Source organism: Pholis gunnellus, assembly GCF_910591455.1.
Source record: "Pholis gunnellus genome assembly, chromosome: 17".
In the NCBI taxonomy this organism is placed as follows: Eukaryota; Metazoa; Chordata; class Actinopteri; order Perciformes; family Pholidae; genus Pholis; species Pholis gunnellus.
This window is the reverse complement of record NC_136544.1, coordinates 7440667-7466228: the sequence shown is the minus strand read 5'-3', so window position 1 is coordinate 7466228 and position 25562 is coordinate 7440667. Positions and strand designations below refer to the sequence as shown.

At 42.0% G+C, this 25562-nt stretch overlaps 1 protein-coding gene across 1 annotated transcript in view; it reads right to left on the bottom strand.

The window, feature by feature from the left end:
• LOC306709742 (protein shisa-9-like) overlaps nt 1-25562 on the bottom strand; it is a gene marked incomplete at both ends in the record, with an annotated part of 84671 nt that overhangs the window by 25085 nt on the left and 34024 nt on the right. The window lies entirely within an intron of this gene.

Below are 25562 nucleotides of genomic sequence, written 5' to 3'. Positions count from 1 at the left end.
CAGAGCCACCTACCCTGCATTTATGCTGCACCTGTCGTCCATGTTTCTCCAGCATTTACCCTTGGAAGTGCATGTTATAGACCTTGACGCATTTCAGCTACTCAAAACACCCAAAGATGGATTGATGTAGTTCTGAAATATCTAATGTTTTGTGTAGTTGACGTAGCGAGCTGAAATAAGTGGTTTTCAAAAATGTCTTCTTTTGACAGTCGTGTCAGTAGATGGACTGATTGAACTCAGGGTGAATAATGACACTAGCACAGACACAAAAATCTCAAACACCCTATTCATTTTAACTTTCAGTGTGACACTATTATCCACGGTACATTTTAAACCAATGTGCAGCAGGGAAACAAACTTTTGTTTTTACAACCTTCAACATAAAAAGCTTACAAAAGCAAGCACTAGAGTCAGACCAACATTAGTGATGTTGATATGAGCCAGTCAATTATGCGGGGTGGATAGCAGGGCCGTCCTTCAATCAGAGGATCGGCGGTTTGACCCCAGGCCCAGGCTCCACTTGTCGCATGTCGATGTGTCCTTGAGCAAGACACTTAACCCCTAAATTGCTCCTGTAGCTGTGCCTACGGTGGAGAATTGTGATAGAATCTGAATTGTAAGTCGCTTTGGATAAAAGCGTCTGCTAAATGACTGTAATGTAATATGCTTACTTAGATCTTGATATTTTCCCTGGTCCAAATTACAACACATTTTTACAATCTTACTTCTTACGTTGTTTCTTAGTCTGGCACATAAACAACCCTGAAACCAAACTATTCCTTTAAAACTATCTGTATGGTTACCACTTGTTTTTTGTGATCTGGGTAAACTACCATGCATAATTAAAGATTTCAATGTTAATTGAAATTGAGGATGCCTTTTTTCATACACTTCATATGGAAAAGTCTCAATGTCACGGGTCATCAATTTGTTCCCTGTGAAATGCATACAAACAGATCAGACTAGAATTACAGTACACCAGCAACACCCCGTTATCTCCCTCTGATTAATCATTCTCTTCATCCCAATCTGCCTCACACAGTAGAAACTAAAATGTGTGCAAAGTTTGGAAAAGAAAAAAAGATGAACACAAAACAAAATATCATAAAATGGTTAGTCCATGGGATATCATTTACCACTGCCAAGCAAACTCCATTTATTCTCCACTGTCTCTTTTTTTCCTTGCTTTAAAACCACTCCCCCTCATGGCTCCTCTGCACTCACATACACACTCACAAGAACCCTGCACAATAGACTGCCCTGCACCTTCGCAAATACACACACCCCACACCATAAAATCTGACATTTTCTTTTCTTTTTGGTCTTATTAAACCTGTAATGTCACCCAATGTCTTAAGTCCTGTCCTTGTCTCACCTGTCATGTCTTGCTTCATTATCATGAACATTTTACATGCTGTATTTGATGCTATAATACTTCATGGGAACCTGTATTGTCCACCAATAGATGGTATATAATTACTGTTTGTGATTAAGGGGGTAAATTAAAAGCAAGGAAGTGGAAATAGAGGACGAGCGTAAAATAAGAACATAACAGTATCTTATGAATATTATTTAAAATGATTTGAAACTAAAACCTCACAACAGGAAACAACAGAATGCACCCAGCCACTGTTTTGAGAGATGCTTTGCGCTTCAATGAGCCCCTTTTCATGCGGCGGGTTTTACTCCTCTGCCACATCCTTTAGAAGGCACACACACAAACACCTCGGTCACGTGGACTGCCCATGAGGACCGCGTACAAACGCACAACTTGCACGAGAACACACCAACACATACTGTGTGGTCATTCACAAACACATACGCACGCACTGAGCTAGTCCTCCCCTCTGTCCCTTTGTCTTGTCGGATCAGGAGCCAGCTCCTCTCCGTGTTTCCTTAAGCGTGAATCTCTTGCTAGTGTGCCCACCCGCCATGTCTAACAGTGATTGATGCTCCACAGACTCTCAGACAGACCCTGTGTGTGAGCGTGGGTGTATTTGTGTGCACGTGCGTGGCTGTTTTTGACCTTCAAATCACCTTCCATCCAAACAACCCACCACCACCTCCCAACCTCCCTATTAGTGCTTCCATCTTGGTATGTTCTGACCGATTTACATGGAAGAGGGTTCAGTACTGCAAAGGCCACCTGAGGGTGGGGGGGGGGGGGGGGGGGTGTTAGCTTATCCTGCACAGACTGCTAATTGGCGGCTATATACCCTGCGGAGGGGGAGGAACAAAGGGAGGACAGGATGGAGGAAAAAATGGGAGGACATGATGGACAGTAGCAAAGAGTGGAGGGGGAGAGAGAGAGAGAGAGAGAGAGAGAGAGAGAGAGAGAGAGAGAGAGAGAGAGAGAGAGAGAGAGAGCCCGTGATACATCCTGGGACATAGAGGTGTGATGGGATGGGGCAGACAGAAAGATAAAGGGGGACCGAAGCGCCTCATGAAGAGAAACAGAGGGAGCAGATGGCTTCGAAAGGGAAACGGATGATACGAGAGTGACAAAGGAGCAGAATGCTACATCACTCCATCCAGCAGCGGTGTTGTCTCGCAGAGAAGCAATCTGCCCACTTTTTAATGTCGTACGCATGTTTTCAGGAATGTCATGAACTCGTTCACTCATCTCTGTAGAAAGTTAGAAACCACTCCATGGATAATCGTCATTCCAGCCGCTCTGACGTGCTTCCGATTATATTCTATTTTTTCTTTCTTTTTAAAAATACTCCCTTATCGCTCAGCAATCTGCCCATACAGCCCTACCTCCCCCCTCCCCCCTCTGCCTCTACCCCACTTTCTGCTCCCCCAAGGCAGTGATTTGTGGATTCTGTCATACTCTGGCAGCTGGATCCTCTGCCTGTCCCCCCCTTAGAGAGAGAGAGAGGAGAAGGAGACAGAGACAGAGAGAAAAGGGAGTATGAGAGGAAATAAGAGTCTAGCCACCTCCGAATAATTACATGTCCCCTCTCTCCATGCGCTGTCATCCTTTAGGTAGTGTGAAATGTAGGCTACCAGACTAAAAATATTCTGGACTGCTGAGATGGTTTGCTCTCAACGACTCCCCCATTCTTAAAAACACCAGGTTAACTTCCAAACACTCGCACAGATGTTTTGCTCTTGCTGATCAGACCTCCGCTCAGGTTGAGGGTCGGCGGGGCTTTGTGCAGTGTTGTTGTTGTGTTGCGGTTTTGGATTAAGCAGACGATCGATTGACTTTGCTGCTCAGACCAAGCTTGTAGATGCAGCATTGATGGAAATCTGGACTAACATGCCCAGATGTCTGACGATTGCTCAACATTTTTTGAAGTTTGAAGCACGTAGGGTTCATTTGAACGCACGTGGGTCAGTGGTCCTGTTTTAAATATGATCATCATCACATCCATCTAATTGGAGTTCATTTTTGTGGCAATTCTTTATTGTTTTTTATTGTAGGTTCACAATGTGTCTCATTAACAACAAATGTAGAAACATACCTTTTCATAGAGGTTTTAACATATCACAGCAGGAAAAACACATCAATAATATAATTAACGATGGCTGAATCCCATTTAGCTGCTTCAGTTTCAGGGTGCTGGTTTACAAAGGCCTTCACATTGTGCTGTTTTGTGCTTTCTGATTTGGAGCTTTGGCAACCAAAAAAATCCTGCTGCACGATTGGAAAATATGTCACAATTGTGTAAGAAATGTAGGACCAAATTCTCACAATGTGACTTCTGCTATGAACCAACCAATCAGATGACAACATGAAATTACGCAGAATAGGCCTTTTTTCACAGTTGCCATTTTGACATGTAATTGCAGGGTGAGCACAGGTGTAACATTTATGATGGCCCTGTTTCATTCAGGCCCTAGTATTGTGCATGCCTGCTCACTGGAATAGATGTGACACACTCAGTAGAATGGGACCATAACTAATTTCATCCATTACACCTGCGTTTACCCGGCTATGACATGTCAAAATGGCTGCAGTGAAAAGAGCCGATACACTGGTTGACGTGGCATTTTGTAGGCGCTATTTTCAAAGAAAGTTCAGGCTTGTTGTTGTCAAACAGTCTGAAGGCGCATTCACTGCACATTTGAAGAGAGCACAGCCATCATTAATGTTATCAGTACTGTAACACCTGTGCTTTTCCTACTATGACAAGTCAAAACGGCTGACTTTTTGACATATAAACAATAGACTTTGTCATATCAGGAAAAGCACAGGTGCACCTAATTACATTATTGTGTCTTTTCCATTGGAGCGGCCAGTAAGCAATGCTAGTGAGCCAGTGTGCACAATGGAGACCTGGCAATTACACACCTTGAAGGATTTCACCCATTTTAATGACACTAATTACACCTGTGCTTTTTCCTGCTATGGCATGTTAGAAAATTCCAAAAAAAAGGTCATCCTATCAGCTAAAATTGGACCCGTCTGTGCACTTGTTAAAAATAATTAGCCTTCACATTACATTTTTTCTGGTCTTCATATCACAGGGCTTATTATAACGAACTGATATTGGTTATTCTGGTGCAGCAGCACATAATACAGGCGCACCCCAATGTCGGAACCTATCATCTGACGATCCAACAATGGATAAGCCACTGAGGACAAGGGGCTATAACTCTGGGGTTCTGTTGTAGCCACTGCTGCTCTTTTCTTACAGTCTGATAAGCAACTTGAGATGGGAGCCTGGAGTTAGAGCTGATAGACGACGTGTAAGACCGGATTCTTTCACAAGTAACCAGTTTACAAGCTAATCCAATAAAAAGCCATGTAGTCGTCAGACAACAGCTGGTGGGTGCCGAGATGGCATTTTTGCAAACGTGTTCCGCCTCTTTTGCTCTCGACACGGACCGTTTACCTGCATTGAACCAAAGCCTGCTCAAACATGATTGGTCTTTACTACTCAAAGGAAACAAATGGAAACCAGAACGCTTCCGTGACCAGAATCTGAGCATATGAATGCAGAATCTGTCGAGATAAGGTGCCTTTGTTGTCAGTTCCCATACACATTGGTAACACTTTCCTAAATGATTGTAAAAAGGAATAAAGGTGCAGACAGATGTTTTTGGAGTCAGATAAGGCCTTCTCCGGCAAGATGTTGGGTGGAAGTAGGAGATCCAAGGGTGCATTGGATGCCCCACTTTTACCCCTGTCCCGCTTTGTGAATGAGAGTAAATAAAGAAAACAACGTGTCAAATACCCCCTCAAGCTTTGATGCTCGCAGTAATAGCATGTGTAAATGGCCAAGGCCGGATTTAAGTGCGATCCACTTTTACTTATAACATTTGTATAAGAGTAGCGTAATGTGTGGAAGCGAGTGTGTGGTCGAGCGACAGAGAGAGTAGATGCGCTCAGGCTCATTCTGATTGAAGCAGAGAAGAAATATGTGGTTAAGTTGTCCTGTGTTATCTAATGTACAGTGTTGATCCCTCATTCACACACACGTACGCACACACACACACGCACACACACACACGCACACACACACACACACACACACACTCCAATGAATCCAACGCTGCTGGTCAGCATTAGGCATGTTACAGGGGACAGGGGAGACAGCTGGTGGAGAGGTTACCTCCGCCGATGATGTAGGGTCTGGGCTGGGCCTCTCAGGGCCGGGGACTGTGTAACAGGCATCGTAATATTTTTCTCGAGGAAAAAACGATCAATAGTTCTCTTTATTTTGAATTACCAGTCGGTTTTAGGGTTATGATGTCACGCGAGGAAGAGTGCAGGGCGAGGTTTCACACACCAAAAGGGTCACACTCTGGACCCCCTACCATTTAAATAACATGAGGAAACAGCATCAAAGTGTGCTTGATTGGCTGAAATTTCCATTTTCAACGCAACTGTCCACATACATCTTAAAACATTTTCTAAGCGTTCTTATTGTCTAACACATTTTCTCGTTGGATTTATTACCTTTTACCTAAGCAGCTCTTTCTTCATGTCTATCCACTCAAATCGTTAATAGATATCTTCACAGCAAACCTCTTCATAGCAGGAAAAGCACAGGTGCAATTAATAACATGAACAATGGCTTTGTTCCACTCTTTTGGCCCAGTAAGCCATCCCATTGATGCAGCATATGCACATCATAAGAATATAATTGTTGTTTGGGAATAGTTGTTACCAGTAAAAACCCATGAATTGTATTAGCCTCAATGTCGAATCGTGTCGACGCAATCTAACTAGCAGATGACTCAAATTGAGCTCAGCAGCCTGTGCCTGACATTGTTGGCCTTTTCATAGCCTTTATTTGCCCTGGGGCATTTGTAACCATCTTCTCCAGTATTTTTGCTCATTGTCATTCGTAGCGTTTCGTACAGTCACTCCTTCCCAGCACACACTCTGTGGCCATAGATCGGCCCCACTGGAACAAGCAGAGGTTGAGTGACTTGAGTTTCTCCACAACAACACTACTTTCACTGGCCTAATTTTGCCCACTGGTCTCAAGGTTTCTGGTTCCAATCTTCTCTGAGCTACGACTGTCCCACGTGTTTAATTTTAAGTTTTGCTTCAAACAAGAAACAAAATATCACAACGAGTCAATAAGGAACAGTTGTGACTTCATATGTCAGGACTTTGACATTTGTAACACGTGACTCAGCTTGTTATTGATGGAGACGGGCTGGGTGAAGTGTACCCCCTCGGGGTGTGTTATAAAAAACACACACTCACACTGAGCCACATGGCTGCGCTACGCTTAGGCTTACACACATGCAAACACAATAATATGTATGTGAGGAATTCTGACTGATTAAAAAAAACAAAAACTCTCTGCTACTTGTCTTCAACCCTTTAACCCTGACACAGTCCTAATTCTGATCTCAATGCCTTAACATGAATCTAAAACTAATGATAGCCTTAACCTGGTGTTAATCTAATTAACCTATCCTCCGTGTCTCATTCCATGCCGAGCCCTGTAATTATACTAATAGTTCTCATACATGCTGCATGTTAACACGCCTCTAGTCTTGCAGCAGCACGACTTATATGCTGACACACACGAGGCACTTAATATAGAACTCACATACGCACACACAATGAAATACGTCAGCGGTTTTACAAGGCTTGACATTTCTGCAGACAGCATATGGAGGCCGTCCTGTGACATTTCACACACTGGGTGGAGGGATGGACAGAGACAGACGACAAAATAAAGATGTAAACCAGGAAAGAAATGTGTGTGCAGTAAAGGGAAACAGAAGAGTGTTTTGAAGAGGTTCAAACAGGTTTTATTACCCCGAACACACAGACATGCTATTCCTTATTGGATCCAGTCTTTCTTGCCTCCCCTCATCCTTCTCACTTTCTCTTTCAAGTTTCGCTCCCCGAGTCCCACCATGTTTCTCACCTCATCGTCACCCTATTGCCTCCATCTGTCACGCACGCACGCGCTGCCACATTGCAGTTTCTCTCCAATATCTCCTTATTTTTGGCATCTTGGCTTTCACTCCTTTGCTTCCTCCCTCGCGCTCTACTTTTCTTTCCCCTCTCATGTTGTTGCCCTCGCCTCCCCCTCTCCTCCACCTCTAATGCTCCTTCCCCCTCGTCTCTCCTGCGCGATGGTGAACGATTGAGATGCCACGGCAAATGACAGGCTGTGATTGAAAATCCTGTTTAGCTGAGTGTGTTTCCTTCTCCTCCGTTTCTCCTCTCCCGCTCCTTCTCCCCCTTCTTTTCTCCTCCTCTCTCTCTCTCTCCTACCCCTTAGGCGTCTGCTCCTGCATGGTGGCCAACACTGGCCTCCCTTTGATCCCCCATAATGCATTGTGATGGCTGTGTCAGCACTCAGGCTGATCTCAGAGAGACTATGTCTAAGCAACAAGCTACGATCAATAGCACAGTCTCACCAGGGAACTGTTTTCTCTGCTGGTCTCTCTCCCCTCTCCGTCTGTCTGATTATCTCATTCTCTCACTATTCCTCACCATCCCTTTTCCTTTTCTCCACCTCTATGTTATCTCTCTGTCACTTCTCACAACCCTTTCCACCCGGCACGGTGCCTTCTCTCGCTATCTCGTCAACCTTGCTTTTTGTGATTTATTTATTGTCTTTTTCTTTCTGCTTCCCACTCTTCCCTGCCACACACGCACAAGCGGGAACGCCTCACTGCACATTAAATATGGTTGTGTTATAAAAAGTTAACAAATCCTGTCAGTGGAAGGTCAGTGCAACCATTTCAGAGTTCAATTTGCCCCCTATGCTTACAGGTACCCCTCCAACCATTACCATCTTTTATATACAAAGAGAAATTGGATTTGCTCTGAATTTGACCACTTTTGAAAATAAACTGCACAGAGCAATTTCTTGGCACTTCAGAAATTTGATTTTGTGCCCACAAAAAAAAAAAAACTGACATGAACCACTTTCTGCAACCAGACAATGATAAATTGACACTGAGTTTCTCATTTTCAGCAAACACAGAGAAAGTGCCAGGACAGAAATTGGCCATTGTAGTAAGTGGATATTGTTACATTAGCCAGTATTTGTAGCTGTGAAGTGGGATTTCAGAGATACAATAGATAGAGCAACAGGTGACATATATTAAAGTGTGTAATCAACCTTTGTATTGCCTATTGTCTTCAAAACAAGACTCATTGTAAGAGATTGGTAAGGGTTATCCTCGCTGTTCAAAATGCAAACGAACAAAGGGAGATAGATGTTTCAAATGCAGTCCGCGGGTATTTGGTCAGAAACCAAAGTATTGGACAAAACAAACTGATGATGGCACTGCATCAAAAGTTAAGATATCCTCAAAGTGAATACAATTCATCCTGAAGGGGGCATGAATATCTGTATTAAATGTTTGATATGTCCGTCTGGTCTGGAAGTAGACACACTCACTGTCAGACAGTGAGACAGTGCTGAAGCACAAAAGTTAGCACTATGTTTATTGTCTTAATCCGTTCAGCCAGACATTTAGCTCTTTTAAAGTCGGCCTACAGCACGTGTAAGCCCAGATACTGTGTATAAGAATGCACACACATGGTGTCAACTTGACACAAAAGGAGGGTCTATAGATTTCCATCCAAACATATGTTTTCATGAATCACCTTGACAAAGAAGGAAAAAAACTAAATACAAATTCTATTTCTATTCTATTTCATGAGGAGAATAGATTTGCGTGTGATTAATGTCCATGCATACTACAAGTTTACTGAAATGACATTACCACAAGTAGAAACACAGTCGAATCACAATCACAGAGATTCCTGTCCCGTGATCCGAAAAAAAAACTTGCCTGTTGATTTATAGCAGTGTGTGGGATAAGAGTGACAGTTTGACAGTATTACAGAAAAAGCCCATTATACCGTGTTTCTGAGCAGCAATAGGTAGCTAGCAATGACATCACATCTACCCGGGAAGCTTGTTTTAAAGGTTTGTTTTCAAGACTTGCTACTTCCCCATCTGGCTTCAAGAGTATTTGTGAATGATGAGAATCAATCACAACATCGACAGAGTGACGACATGTGTGCATAATTTCCAGGTGCGACTGCAAGGACACTGTCGAATTAATGATTTTCCAGATGCAGATCACTGTTTAATGTCAGGGATAAATAATGTGATGATTCGTCCTTCTATCCCTGTTGCAGATTGGTAATTGGCAGGCAGGGATCGCAGCAGTGTGTTTCCACATATGGCGAGAGTGTTGGGACGAGGATGAACACCGTGAGAGAGTGACAGTCAGTGGGAAGGGGGAAGTTTGAATGGCATCCAATGTGGGATTAAGTAAATGTGTGCAGATTAATGATTCAATCAAGAGAGATATTTGTTCTTAATGATAACGAAAGATGAAGTGTGTGTGTGTGTGTGTGTGTGTGTGTGTTAAAGGAAAGTGAGAGAGGGAGCCCTTGTTCCACTGCTGTTAGATAGATGATATCTGTCACTTACACAGCAGCAGCAGTATACTGGCAGTGGTATATGGCTTCACTTTGTTATATGATAATCTCACCTTGTCTGTCATACACACCCACGTGCGCACGCGCACGCGCACACACCCACACACACACCCACACACACCCACACACACACACACACACACAGTGAAGGTCTGTTTCTATAGGTCCCAGTGATGGATTGTAACTATTGTAGTATCTATGACACTACTGAACCCTTATAAGGGCAGAGAGTGGTACAGAAACATGACTAGTTTATCTTTACTTTTCCGTTATGTTTTGATTCTCAAAAATAAAGAACAAAGCGCATTCCTATTCAGTTCAATACAGAGCTCCCCTTTTAGTTTACAATCATCGGATGATTCCTTATTTTATGAGACAGTTGGCGACCTTGGGGACTTATCACCTTAATCTACGGCTTTCCTTGGCTTTATTTAGTTCTTTTTTTGCGATTTCCAGCGCTCTGTTGAGCAGTCTGGTCCACAGCTTTACTTTAGTTCAGTCTATTCTAATTCCTTATCTGTCGCAGCTGTTTTTAGCAAAAATCGGAAAACTATATAAAATCATTTGAATTCAATTGGAACCAGAGATGGCAGTTACTGCTACTCTAATAAGCCATAGGCTGATTAGCTTTCAGCTTTTATTATTCTCAAGATTTAGTTACTGTTATTTTGATATAACAAACTCAATTACTACGATATTCAAAAATTTGACAAAGGAAACGAAACAAAATAAGAATGTGCGTTGATTGACTTTAGCTAAGGCTGTGTGAACAGACAACGTGAACTAGCTGGCGTGCTGTCACTGCAGTCTAATGTTTCGTCATATTTGAGACATTTTCACTATATTTTCTAGGATACAATGTTTTTATTGTAATGCACAAAAGTCTGACTCTGCTCTTCACTCAGTTAGATCACCTATGTAGTAACAGCATTTTGGCTTCGTAGGGAAGAATATAGGAGGCTTTGTGCTACTGTAACAGAGATTGACTGTATTAATTCTGAACATGGCAACTATGACTCTCCTACTCATGCATTAGGTTGTTGCCTCACCACTATTATCTCCCCACAGGTAAGCACTGAATCACCGCAACCACTGTTACAGTAAACTAAACATCTCCCGCTGAGATTTCATGGAGCAAATCGAATCGGACGTCGGAGTTGTAGCCGGTTGTGTGCCCGCTCACAGGTTAATGATATGGAAATGAACCACAGAATTAGTCATTCGTCACTGCTGTCTTGCCTGTTTGGCTTCCTGCTCTGTCGGTCCAAATGTTTGCCTCTCCTGTCGTCCTGCACAGGTCTTAGTCATGTGTGTTTAAAGTGTGTGTGAGTATTGAAAGGTGCTGGTCGGTGCTCTCTCAACCCTGTGGCCGTCACACAGCACATCGACTGTCATAACAGACCTGACTCCCCCTCTGAGGATCACGCATGGTTGAGTGTGATTAGGTTAAACACGCTCTCTGAAATGACATGATGTGATGTGGCATTGTGTGTTGTGTGTGTTGTGTGTGTGTGTGTGTGTGTGTGTGTGTGTGTGTGTGTGTGTGTGTGTGTGTGTGTGTGTGTGTGTGTGTGTGTGTGTGTGTGCATGGGCTGGAGAAAGAGAGAGAGGGTTTGTCATTTTCATGTGTTGTAATTTTTATGTGCAGTGCTCAGATGTGTGTTCTAAGATTCTTAAGGTGTGTGCTGCTCGTTGTTGTTCCTTGTTCTTTGACGTGTGTGTGTGTGTGTGTGTGTGTGTGTGTGTGTGTGTGTGTGTGTGTGTGCGCGCGCGCGCCAAGGACTACCATGCTGCTTACCCAGAGCTCTGGCTTTCTGATGTGAGACTGATTTCAATCAGATATGTTACAGCTTCGTGTGGCTTAGCTTAGAGACACACACGCATTTAAACACACTTACACACACACACACACACACACCCACACACACATAAGCAAGCAGAGCCCAGCTCTGCTACTATTTCTTTAGTGATAACTACATCAATTTAAGCTCACAGTAGGAGCAACCTTCGCAGACAGAAGACACACCCTCCTCTGTTAGCTCTTATTGGTTTTACTCATGAAGTTATGTTTATGAATCAGTGATGTCCTGTGAAAACCTGGCACCTTCAATCTTCCTACAACGGTTTATAAAAACAAGCATTTTGTGACTTTAGTCCTCTCATGGAGATATAAGGTTTCCAGAATACATTTTCCGTTCATCTGATATAATCTTTAAGCTTGTAATCACAGGACTGAGCTTGAACAAGATTGCTGGTTTGATTGTAAGAAATTGCTCTTGTTGAACATGACAGACCACATGTACAGATTCTCAACGTGGTATAGAGTGGTGCAAAGACAATTAACCAACTGGATGACACATGGGTAGATCAGCCTGTGGTGCGACTGAAGAATCCCAGAAAGCATGGTCATACAGAGCTGCATCACCATCATAATCACAATGAAACATGTTTTTGTGTTTGTTAGTCTGTATTTTATAACACTAATTTGTCTTGTGTGTATTCTTACACACAAAAAATCTCTGGCTAACAACTGACCCAATTTGGGACAATATAACACCAAGCAGCACCCATGGGTAGTAAACAACCCAGGTGTTGTCCTGACCCAGTGTTGGTGTTATTTTCATATTACTGTTGAATCAAATGGAAACTATTATAATCTACTTATTAAGCACTTTTTAAACTTACATTTCACAATTTGTTACGGATTGTTAAACGTGCTATTTACGAAATTGGTAGTGATCTGATTGGCAACATGACAGCGGCTGAGTTGCTGGTTTGCAGCTTACGGTGCAAACAGCGCTAACAGTGTAATCGCCGGTAACAATGGTTACAGATCTAACAGTGTTTATTTTAGGGGGAACTGCAGGGTGGGTGCTACCCCTCCGCAATGACGTCATATTAACATTGTTTTGTACAACTAACAATGAATTTGGGTCAGTTTTTTAGGTCAAACGTAAGCTTGTTGTGTGTGTCACACACTGTAAAATCAGCCCCCTGGTACTATAACGTTAACCCAGCATTGCATTCGTGCTATATCAACATAATCTGGGTAATTCTTTTAACCAATTAATGTTTTGTGTATGCACTGAATGACAGAAACCAATTGTGTATTACAATACTGATTTTTATAATAATCTAACTTAAATATTATCAGGCAGTCAGACTTTGTAGAAATTACCCTTCTAATGGTTTGTTTCGTCCGGTAAATGTACTTTTCTGCTGGCAGATTTTCTGCCCTCCCTGGTCTCTCTCACACTCCTTCATCTCCCCCCCTGCTTGTCAGCACAAGTACTACCCTTGGCCTGATGCATTAACCAGGAAACCATTGAGCCCTCTATGAGAGGGGTTATGCCTCATTATGACAGAATAACAGAGCCAAAATGGAGCCCGATCCCTCCCTGCTGCTCCATAACAGTAATACTATCGGTGAGCCTGCAGCAGTCGGGGCTAATCCCAGCCATTTAATGTATAGCATCGCACTGCACCTCACTCAGGGGCTCAACAGCGGCTCATATCAGTATCCAACAGACACACACACATATACGTATACACATTTACACACTCTTCACATCCATGGAAACCCATATTCTCCCTTTGAACTGCCACTCATTGCTCCTTACGCATAAAAATGCCACCCTCTACTTGCGCATGCAGCACAGCTGAGAGCCTTTGCATGCATGTAAAGTGAAAAAACCTTCCACTTCAATGTGTCATTGAACACCCGAACAGGAATAATAGACTGGTGCCTCTTTTGCTTTATGTAGTTCGTTCTGATATATTCATGGACACTCTTAGAGATCTTATATCTTAGTGATACAAACAGGTTAAAACAAACAAAAAACAGTTACACACAACTACTGTAAATGCACTCACATTGCTGCACATACTTCCGCTCGCTCTCACATGAAGGTTTTTTTTTTTTTTTAGGTCAAAATGTGTACAAATGTGTCAATCCATAATGTTTGACCCTAGGGATGGCTGGAGGCAGAGGAAGTGACAGACACAACAAAGCCTCCCTCAGTTACTCTCGCCAACTCCAAAACACACAAATAAACGAACACACATTCATTTATGTGCGTAATACACAACCCCGACTCATCAAGACACCACACAGTGACAATGTGTGGCGTCATTTGTCTCTATCGAGCGGCAATTTAAGAAGTCGTCTGTCCGTGCTATCCACGATTGTTGTCATTGCTGTGTGATAGTGTATTTGTGTGTGTGTGTGTGTGTGTGTGTGTGTAGGTGTGTGTGTGTGTGTGTGTGTGTGTGTGTATTTAGGGGGCTGTCATGACGCGTAGGGCTGCTGAGCAGGGGTCTGATGTCCTTCAAATGACTGAGAGAAAACATCCCCTGCACCTCACTGGATCATTGCACGCACACACACAAGCACGCAAACACACTCATACACAAGCATCCTTCCTCGTCATGCACACGTATATATAATAGCAGAACAGATATGCCTGAAGATACTCTACTCGACACATGCTGTATACATTATAAACACATCCATAGCAGCTGCAGGGGGCAAGTGTATTAACATCACCCTAACAAGAGCACCGAGATCCACATGATATTATCCTGGATAAACCGGAACTAAATCGTCAAAATCCATAAATTAAGATCAATTTAAGATCAATCAATAGAAAATAGTTCGTTGACAGTCTGCCTGATGCTGTTCATCAATATGTCTGTGTATTTGCAGTTGGAATCTTCTTGAATACTCCTTGTACAAGATAAACACATAAATAAAAGCTCCTAGCACATTTCCTGAGTGCTTTGCAGGAGGACAGTAGGAGTGTCTAGTGAAGGCGGTAGCCTGGATCTTTTAAATACTGAGACAATAAGTTCAAGCATCCCCTGTTAACAGTTCAATTATATTTTCTGTGAAATAATATTTCCCAACATGTATGTCTAAAGGCAGGGACACTGCGAAGAATAAAAATAGATTGCCATTTTCAATTAATGCTGGAATCAGCGTATACATTGCCCATCATGTGCAGGGTTTTAGCCCTACTAGAGGTGTGGCTCTATAGCAATGTCGCTCTGTCAGGCAATCGGACACTTTGGTTCAAACTGAAACACCTCAACAACCGCATGGATTGCCACAGAATGTTATACAAACTTTCATGTTACCCAGAAGATGATGCCCTGACGTTCCCACTTGTACCACCATGAGGTCCATGTAAGTAGTCTTGAGTGAAATGTATCAGGAAATATGGGATCCATCATGACCCACTCAGGATGAATTGTCGTCACTTTGGGGAATCCTTAACTTCCCATATAACACCAACATCAGTTGATAATGTTAATTTATATGTTATATTATATGACAGAATAGCTGCAAAACTAACGACATTCACATTAATTTATAACTGACAAACACAATAAAGATAAGAAGTGTCTAGAGCCAGAAATCAAAACTGCAAAACGTGTTTTAGAAGATGAGGCTGAATTATCTAGTTTGAAGGTCGACTCTGTGTTCTATCTGTGTTCTTTATTGAGGTTTTTGAAATGGAAACGGTCACTCAATGGACAGCAAACATTGACTTATGGAACCAAAGTGAGCTGATCAATACGGTTGTGAATAATGTGAACACTAGCACTAAATGAGTCAACGTTAGCTGTGGTAAGTTTGGAAATAAATGAAAGGGTTTAATCATCAGTTAGTTTGTTTGGCTTATTGTGTGACTTTCGGATCTGAACTAATGCTGCGTAGTACATTGCTGGTACTCCTGTCTGCTTCTCCAAACTGGGAGCATGCCAACAGCCATCTAATTCACTTAAGTTATTAGAGACCGACTATGGTCTGAAGGTCTATGTGTGTATATGTAGCAATGGTATCATGTCAGTCAGGTATGTATGAAGACATTTTCAGAAAGACTTGGGGACATAGCATTCTGATGCTAAAACATATGTACTTTGACCAAAATTTGAATGTTCGGATTTGAATACATAAGGATCACCACCATACAAATAAATAAATAATATAATAATACTAATAATGGACCTACCATTTAACCTAATTAGGTAAAGAGTTCATCTCAGCAGACAATATCCTATCATGTCTTTCTAAAGGCCTGCATCTCGGTCGGTCCGTCAGTTGGTGTGTCTGTCAGTATTCCTGTGTGCTTACCTGGAAGTTTGCATTCGTGAGTCAACTGTTTATCAGGATGAGAGACAGAGAGAGAGAGAAAGAGAGAGAGAGAGAGAGAGAGAGAGAGAGCAGATGTGAAGGAAGATACAGCCGTTGAACACTTCTTCGAGGCACACTGTTGATCAGCTAATATGTCCAATCATTCACTGACCTTCTGCCTGTCTGACTGTGTCTCTCTGTTTGTCAGTCTCAGTCATTGTTTTGGCGGCTCACTAAAGCCGTAATCTGTCGCTGCCATGGCTTATTAATAAGCCTATTCTGGCTATTCCTCCGCTGTGAGTTGGTTGACTTTCAGCAGTGGCGACAGATCTTCACAGAACTAGGATGAATAGAGCGGCACCATCCATGTCCTCGCTTGCTTCTTGAATCATTTCATTTTCTGCATTTTTCATTTTTCTAGTGCAGTATGGTATTTATTCTCACTTTATTTACATTTACATCGTCCAATTTAGATGTCTCTCTTTATTTTCCATGACACAAGCTTTTGTTAACTAACTCATTACCTTTTAATCGTTTTAATTTTCGTTTTTTTTCTCTGTATTTTCATCACGTTGCCGCTAGGTTTTGTCCCTGCAACCCCAAAAGTTTGCTTTCAACTCAGTGCAATTCAACTCTTGAACTCCTAAAAACACCAAAAGGAACATCAGGTCTATTTATTGTAGCTCTGTGATCATTTCTGGGTGACTTTAGAGTTCAGTCAGAAAATGAGGGATCAGACAGCTCAGTCTGCAGACACTGGGGCTATGATTTAGAGAGAAAGAAAGAAAGAGAGAAGAGGGGAGATAGATGAGGAGGGCACTGAGAGATGACAGTAAAAGCGGAAACAGAGATAGAGAGAGAGTGAGAGAGAGTGAGAGAGAGAGAGAGAGACCTCAAGGGAAGCAGGGCTGTGAGCAGAAAGAAGGCGGAGGATGAGAGAAGATTGGCGGCTAATGAGAGGGAGCTGGAAAAGCTGAGACGGGAAAAAGAGATAGTGGGAGAGTAAAGCAAGCGATGCACCAGAGGATTATCAGCCGGACTTGCACCTGACTTACCAACCCTAAAGTCAGGGGGCATATCTCAATCCTACTGTCGATCTGGTAGTGTGAAGGCTTCATGAGTTAAATCTTTACTGCCCTAAATGAGTCAGAGACAGATACATATCACTTAACAGCCAAGATCGTAATCACAGACTCGTCCAAATAGGGGAGATAATGAAAGCCAACGAAATTCATGAAAATACCTTCAGGTGAGAGAAATATGTAACTAAGAAATTTGAAATGGGTGTTTTTTTTGGGGATATTCAGTAGTTTTTGCTGTGTCAGTATGGTTTTGGTGGAAGGAGAGATATAAATAGTTTGGCCTGAGGGCGGAGAAGAACTGTGTGTGAGAGAGATAGAGACAGAGAAAAGTTAGTTGACAAAGAGAAGAGAAATGTAGACCTCTCCAAGTCAGACGAAAATTGCAAGATCGAGAGAAAGAAACAAAGATCCAGGAGAAGACATTTAAGAGTCAAACAGGGAACACAAAGGTCAACTGAGATTGGGAGAAGAGGATTAAGTCTATTCTAAAAAGGGTATTGCATATAGCCAACTAGAAATATATTCAGTGTGCTTGTCTTATCAAAGAACCACATCAGCTGGTGTGTTCAACAATCTCAAGTTTCAAAGTCAAATATTAGTTGTAGAAAGTCCTTTTTACAAATAGATCATTTAGTACGAAGGGTTTGTTGTGTACGTGGAGAACAAAACGCCGTACAATGGTTCAACCCGACAGAAATAGACAATGATCCCTCTGAGAAACAGATGAATAAGAATAGAGGAAATCACCAGTCACTGGTAAAAGTAACAGAAAGCTTAGCATCAAAATGTGGGCAGATTTGAACAGGGAAAGCTTATTTTACGGCAATGCACCCAACATTGTTGAGATATTTCAGTCTGGAAAAAAATGGTACGGTACCATCCCTGGAGCTATGCTAGATTATCAACTGTGAGTCTACACTTTCTAAAAAAAATAGTTGACATCTGTATAAGTTGTGGATTTCTGGTTGTTTACAGTTATATTAAGGCATACACGCACTGACATTTGTGTTGATGTATTACAGCTGCCAAGTCTGGGAAAACACATTCCTGTATTCCTGTGATTCCATAAAATATGCTCCGGTTGTTTTAGGCCACAGTAGCCATCACAAGGCCAGCACGGTCAGGATCAGTCATTTCTGACTGACAAGCGCATCCCGTCAGATGCTAATTAGGACAAAATAAACTCCCGTAAAGCAGCAAACAGATTGGTAGGGAGACCTGGGGTCCTGTCAGTCACTCAGACATAATGGTGGGAATGTAACTGGATTAGAAGACAAGTTGGCCACCTGATGTGCAAACTGTACGATACGTTCATGCATGAGAGCATGTTTTCATGCTTGTATGAACACACATATACTCACATATTCTTAAAGCATATTTGCTCTGTTTGACTCCCTTCCCTCCGTCTCTGTCTCTCTGTCTCTCTGGTGGGGTGTCGTTGACGAGCTCAGTGCGGATATAATTGGCACTGGCCCCATGTGGCACTGTAGTGAAGAAATCAAGGGCGCACAGATGTAAACAAACACTCTCCCTCTCTCACAGATGCTGATACACTCCTGCACGCACACACGCACACACACACACACACACACACACACACACACACACACCAGCCCCCTGCCTATAGTACGTCTTTTCACTTAACACCCATCCTGCAGGCTCCCATGATACTCATTTCCGTGTTTTGATTTCAATGTCACACCGATCCTATCTCCCCCCCCCCCCTCCACCGCTCTCCCTCTCTCCCTGCATCAAACAAACGCCGCTTCTCTCGCCTTTTCCTCCTGCTCTACCTCTTTGAATATTCCCTCCTTCCATTTCCACCTCCTTTCCTCCCCCTCTCACTCTGGTGTTTATATTTCTCTCTCTCGCGCAGGCCAGCAACATGCAAATTATGCCCCACAAATGCAAATCCTTTCCTATCTCAGAAGAGACCTCCAGTGGAGACGAGGAGTCCGCCCAGCTCCGATATGCCCCACTGAAGTCCTTTCCTTCCATAACCGAGGGGCGTCTTTCGTTTGAAGGTTACCTCTGAGAACTGCTGAATAAAGCAGCACATGTGTGCATGTGCATTATTGAGACAGTCCAAGGCATCATTATTCAATGTGTTTTAAACGGAAGTGGCAATAACAACTAGGGCACGGGTTCCAATGGTATATATTCATGTTTTGGTAATTGAATCATTGGTACGATAATTTAAACTCATGTATCATTGTTGTATTGGTTTGTGTGTAACAATATAGTTACGTAGCTAAAAAAAAAAAAAAGAATCATGCAATGGTTCCATTAGCTCAATGACATTTCTACATTGTTGTGCTTAAGAAACGGAGGAAGACAGCTAGCGTTTGATTAGATTTTGCGAGGAACACAGTCTCAATCAAGACAGAGGTCCTTCAACGGAGTGAGTTTCAAGGATGCTACGTCATTGAATTCCGTAGGAGGATTGTTCAAATGTCTAGGATCCTTTGAATAATACTGAGAAAACAGTTTGGAGGATTTTCAAGGATGCATGTGTGTAATCTCAGCGCTCATAAGACACCCACAATCCGATGTGCATGATGCATTTCCTTTCCCCTGATTTGGAAACAGGAAAATACCCCATCGTACACTTTAAGTTATTTCAACTCAGCAGTCCGACAAATTTGGTTACGAAGTGAAGGGATCACAAAAGTGAAAAAACCTGAAGGTAACATGAGACCAAATTTAATGTCAGTGCATCCAACAGCTGTCGAGACATTTCCCTCAAAACCATAAAAGTGAACATCATGGTGGTGCTCGAGGGAAAGTCAGGGGATCACTAAGGTCATTAGAAGGGTCAGGTCCAAGTACTAAAGGTATAAATTAAAGTATTTTCAGTCAATAAATACTGAAATCATCCTATGAAATACCCACTGTGTACTGTATTATATACATTGTTTATTGTATTTGTAGATTGCAAAGTTGCATACATTCAATAAACATGCCCACTCCTAAACAGTAGCTACAGCACTGATCTCAGCAGCGTTAAAATTCAGATTAAAATTGTATACATCACACAATGATAATAGATGTTTCAGGGGATTTTTCTTGTGGTGAACCACTTGGTTTAAGATTTTTTTTACTCTTATAATGTATTACAAGGAAGTTCTTGTTTAGCCAGTTGAAGAAAACCATAGAGTCCCGTCTGTTTACAAGGGAGCGGTCCATGGTGCGGAGATCAGCCGTCATTTGAGGATGCAAAGCAGCAGAATTGTTCTCCTCTACTCTTTTGCTGCAGTCAGAGCTACAATTAGAGGCAATGCTGGCACGGCTGACATTAGCTATAAGTGATCTGGGAGCGTTCTCGCATTCCCAGCTTCCCATCTTCCTTCTTGCTCTTCTTCCCTGCCATCTGTTCTCCTCTTCCCCTGCCACACTTTCTTGTTTACATCCCATTGCCTTATACCCGCTCCTTCTCTCACTCTCACTTTTACATAATAACCCACTGTCTCACTTCTTTGCGCCGTATGTTTGTTTTTTAAACTCTTTTTTTAATTTAAAAGTCCTCTGCTCTAGTCTGCTTTCCTCTCCTCCTTTTCCTTCCATCTGCCCTTTTGTTCACATCTTTGCTTTTATCTCACCCATCATTTCTTTACTTTCTTCCACACCTCATGTACCATCTCCTTGAAACCCCCCCCCCTAATCTCTGCACTCAATGTGTACAGTAAAACGAAACAAAATGTGTGTTGGACTGTGTAACCCAGTCTGTATTGTGTGTAATTTGTTTATATGTATACATGCAACCTTCTGCTTGTGTGTGTGTGTGTGTGTGTGTGTGTGTGTGTGTGTGTGCAGAGCAGGGTGACTGTCCTGAGGGCAGCTCTCCACACCAGAACAGAGCAGAGCAGCAGCTGACCAGCTGTCCCCCTCGCAGCTAGCAGCATGTAGTCTCTTCTATCTATTCTCTCCATCCCTGCCTAACCCTCTCTTTTAGTTTTATCCGACTCTTTCTCACACTCCTTCATTCTTTCTTTTCCTCACTCGCTGCTTTGCGCTCCAGCTCTCTCACACATTTCTCTCACCCTCACCTTGGCCCTCCTTTTTTAAATTCCAGTCTCTTTCACGCCCACCGCTCATCATCATCCTCAGCCCCCTTTCACCTCCTCGTCTTTTTATTTCTTTACTTTTACCTTCCCTCCCCCTCTCCTCCCCTCCATCTCAAGCCGTTTCTCCCATTGCACGCCTCAGTGGTGTTATTGTTAAGGTATGCCTCTTTTAACCTCATCTAATGTTCCTCTCCTCCCTCTCTCCATTCCCCATTACCTTGTTCTTTGACTTTGTTCAAACCCTTTTCTCTCCATCACATCAGCTGTCTTTTGTAACCACACAAAAAACCTCTCTGTCTTCCTGTTTCACTGATTCAGTAATTGTAACCGTCGCATGACCTCAATACTTTTCCTCCTTGTGTTTTTCTGTTCCCCTCTCCTCTCTTTCTGTCAAATATGCCAGCCTTAGACTTTACATCCTGACACTTTTATCCCTTAGTTCATCTCTTACATGGTATTAAAAATATATCTTCCTTGAAAATGAGCACGGGTGAGCAGGAGAAGAGTGGAAGTCAGATAAGGAGATCATTCTTTTCTCAGAGAGGAAACATGAGGATTTTTGCTGCTGTCTTCATTAGGGAAAGGGCTCAGAACATGTTCAGTGTATTTCCATCCTATTCTCACTGCACTCCAACTTGTGCAGCTAAAGTCTATAGCAAGCCACACTGCATTGATGCACACTATTCATATACACGTATAGTGATAAGAATAGCAGTGAATGTGAGATTTATGAGCACGCTTTTAGTCTTGATGAGAATTGCCTTGTTTTTGATCTGTCGGCCGACTTCTTCTATAAAATTAGTTTTGAGAAGTTGCATGGACCAAGCAATAAAGTGATCCTAATCTGGTGTGCACATGTCAGGGTGGATAAATAAGAAAAGTTGAGGACCACTATTGTATAAACCTACACGGACAGAATCAAGGCCAATTAATAATTATAATTTAAAAATAAAGAGAGAAAGACAGAAAGGAGGTCAGATTCAAGGTGTTTACAGGTACATGGTGCTGTATGTGACTATCTGCATCATTCAAATAAATACATCAATACAACTACATATAGCCATATCTGTCAGAGTGTACTTCAGTAAAGCAGTAGTTTAAGCTAAATGATAACAATACTAACATGCTGATGTTTAGCAGGTATATTATTTACCATGTGCGTCATGTTAGCATGCTAACATTTGCTAATTAGCAGTCAGCACAAAGTCGAGCTGAGGCTGGTGGGAATGTCATTAGCTTTCAAGCTATTAGTTCCTAAACTACAGTATTGGACAATTTAAATTTTGACTTGATTAGATTAAGTGGAGGGTCACCAAAGTTATTAATTAATCCTTAGGGGGACATGATGTGTGTACCAAATATCCAATCCATTCAATAGTTGGGGGGACATTTGACACTGAGCCAAACTTGTTAACGTTAAGGTGGTACTAAAGAAAAATATTAGGGGATTGTCAAAGTCAGTATGGATTCATCCTTTGAGGACCATGAATGTCTTTACATTCAAGCAAACAGTTGCTTCGCTTTTTCAGTCCGGACCAACGTTGGGAGACCCACTCACAGACACAGACACTGTCTTAGAGTCAGGCCTCCGGTGTGGCTGAAACACTGCTGTGGAATCTATTCCAAGATAACATTCAAGATGATGTAGACATTCAATTATAGGAGCTTTTTCCATTGAAAGGCAATAATGGTGTCATTATTAGTGTGCCATTTTGCTGTAGGTCATGTGTAAAGTGGTGAAACATAATTTGTCATACTGCCTAGATGTCTTTCGCAATCGCCAACCTCCTTTGAAAAGTACTTTTACTCTAATCTGTGAAGTGATATGCATTTCAGCCACATTTATATTCAACTTTCTACCGTCCTCTCTCTCCTTTTCTCTCTCTGTCTTTCACTTCTTCACATCATCTTCTTCTCTCTCTGTCTAAGTGGCCTGAAGGATTAAATGTGTATAATTAAGAGGTGATTATGTGTAGACGGCTGACACAAAAGGGATTGCTTTGGCTTCATTCCATCGCCCTACTGTCTTCACCCTGTGTCCCGATTCAACCCTTAAACACACACACACACACACACACACACACACACACACACACTCAAATACACACTCTTTCCTCCGTAAGTCCGCCCTGTTTACCCCCCCCCCCCCCTTACACCTCTCACAGCCTTCTGTCTTTTATTTCCTTGTTTTTTTTTAAATCATTTCATCTGCAGAATTAATTCTCCCTCTTTTGTCTTTTGCTTCTTTCGTTATATATTTATATATGTGTCATTACATTAAATCATGCAGGTATAGCATGGGCAGAAAGATGAGAGAAAAAACAAGATGTAAAACTTTGATAAACACAACAAAAAGCTGAGAACTACAGTAAATATTATCTTTAAAATGGAGCTCCAGTTCAGACTCAGGTTCATTTTTGTTTCTTTCAAAGTGTGCTTCCCCCTGAGCCATCAGAGATAAGAAGCAATAATCAAAAGATAACTATATATCAGACACAATGAATCTTAAAGTTAAACAAAACAAAAAAATCACATAGAGTAAATAGTACACTACCTGCTGTAGCTACTAAAATGTGTGTGCGTGATGCTGAAAGGCTGATTAGACAATGATGTTGAAGACTACTAAAAAATACCAAGACAACATAACGTCTAGCAGAAGAGGTAAAAAGGGGAGATTTAATAGCAGGGGAAGAAAGCAATGGCAGAAGCGAGGCAAAGCGAGGCAAAGCAAGACAGAAGAAAGTAGATTGCTAATAAGCGCAGTGGGGTGAAAAAGAGGCCAAAAACTTGTTTATTGCAATGGTGGGAAGATGAAAGTCAGGGAGAAGCCTCGGCATTTTCTTTTTGTCTGTATGTGTGAAAATACTGCATGTGTAAGTGTGCGCATTTGTGACAGTGTGAAACAAGAAAACCTTCCACTATAATAATTAACATATGAGCCAGAGCATATGAAACATCTGGTATCACTGTTTCTATCTGTGCATGTATGTTGGAAAAAGTACCTGTCATGTTTATTGATACTATATGGCTTCATATGAAGCGTGAGTGTAGATTTCCACCAGACTTCAGTGGTGTACAATAAAGACATTTACCTCACACATTAAAACAGGTCAGTCTGGATACTTGAAAACGTCTGGACCAAAGCACGGCTCACATTTGCTGTGCTGCGCCTGATGACGAGGACAGAATTGTGAGGCAACAGGGACCTTTGTCCTTTAAAACATGCCATCACTCTTGTCACAAATTAGCCCCCAGGAAACATGCCCACTAATTTGAGTCTCAATGCACTGAAGAAGCACAGGGGTTTTTCTTTTTTGAGCATGTATGTGTGTGTGTGTGTGTGTGTGTGTGTGTGAGTGGGTGTGTGTGCGTGTGTGTGTGGTCAAAAGACAAAGAGGGAGACAGATGGGTCACAGTGTTCCCTCTGTGGGTTCGGAGCTGGAAGACAGCTAATTACATCTTAATTAAAAATGACCTGTCTGTCCCTGCTGTTTGCCCATGGATGACACATGTGTAAGACAGACAGCAATAGAGAGTGAGACCCAATAAGTGTTTCAATATAAACGGGTACAAAGGGGGTTCCGGTGCAGAATTGTAAAACATATATGTGCATTTAATGGGTCTATGGCGTCTTCACTGTTCAATGAGCTCAGTGCTGATGTGTTGTTTTGTGTCTCGGCGGATGTTAAGGCTTCGTTCCAGTCCTCTCAATTCATCCATCGCCTTGTTTCTGAATTGCTCTCGACTTTAATCGTGTGTTCAAACCAAACGCAGTCCTTGCCGAAACTAATAACTGAGGCCAACACAAAGAAGATGTTTGCTGGTTTACCACATCGGTACAAACCCAAAATAAACAGCTGTGATATAATTGCAATATACAGATAAAAAGGATGACAAAAGACAACATAATGATGTATATATATATATATATATATATATAAAAAAAGACATACAAAGTCAATGCAAAAATGCTAATTATTTATTTGCGTTATTAGCATATTTCAGGGCCTATCAGTATTGAGATTATCCTCCTGTTAACTGATGCCCTGATGTTTGTTGAATCAGAAATAGAGAGAAAACATATTGTAGCTATCTGTGGGCAGTACCTCATACATTGTACAGAGACCAGACGAAACTCTGTGAATAAATATATGTGTCTGAAACATGGAGTGTCTGTGGTGTTAACAGTAAGGTTGCTGCCATGTTCATGCCTAGATGAAATTATTTTGATGGGGCATCTATAATGTGCAATGCACTGATCGATCCAGACTCCATTAAAAAAACAAACAAGCATTGTAAAATAATATGCTTGTTGTCCTGAAGACCAGACAAAGCAGGAATTTTCAGTTCAGTTCAGTTCAGCATTAAGTTAGAAACATATGGCTCTC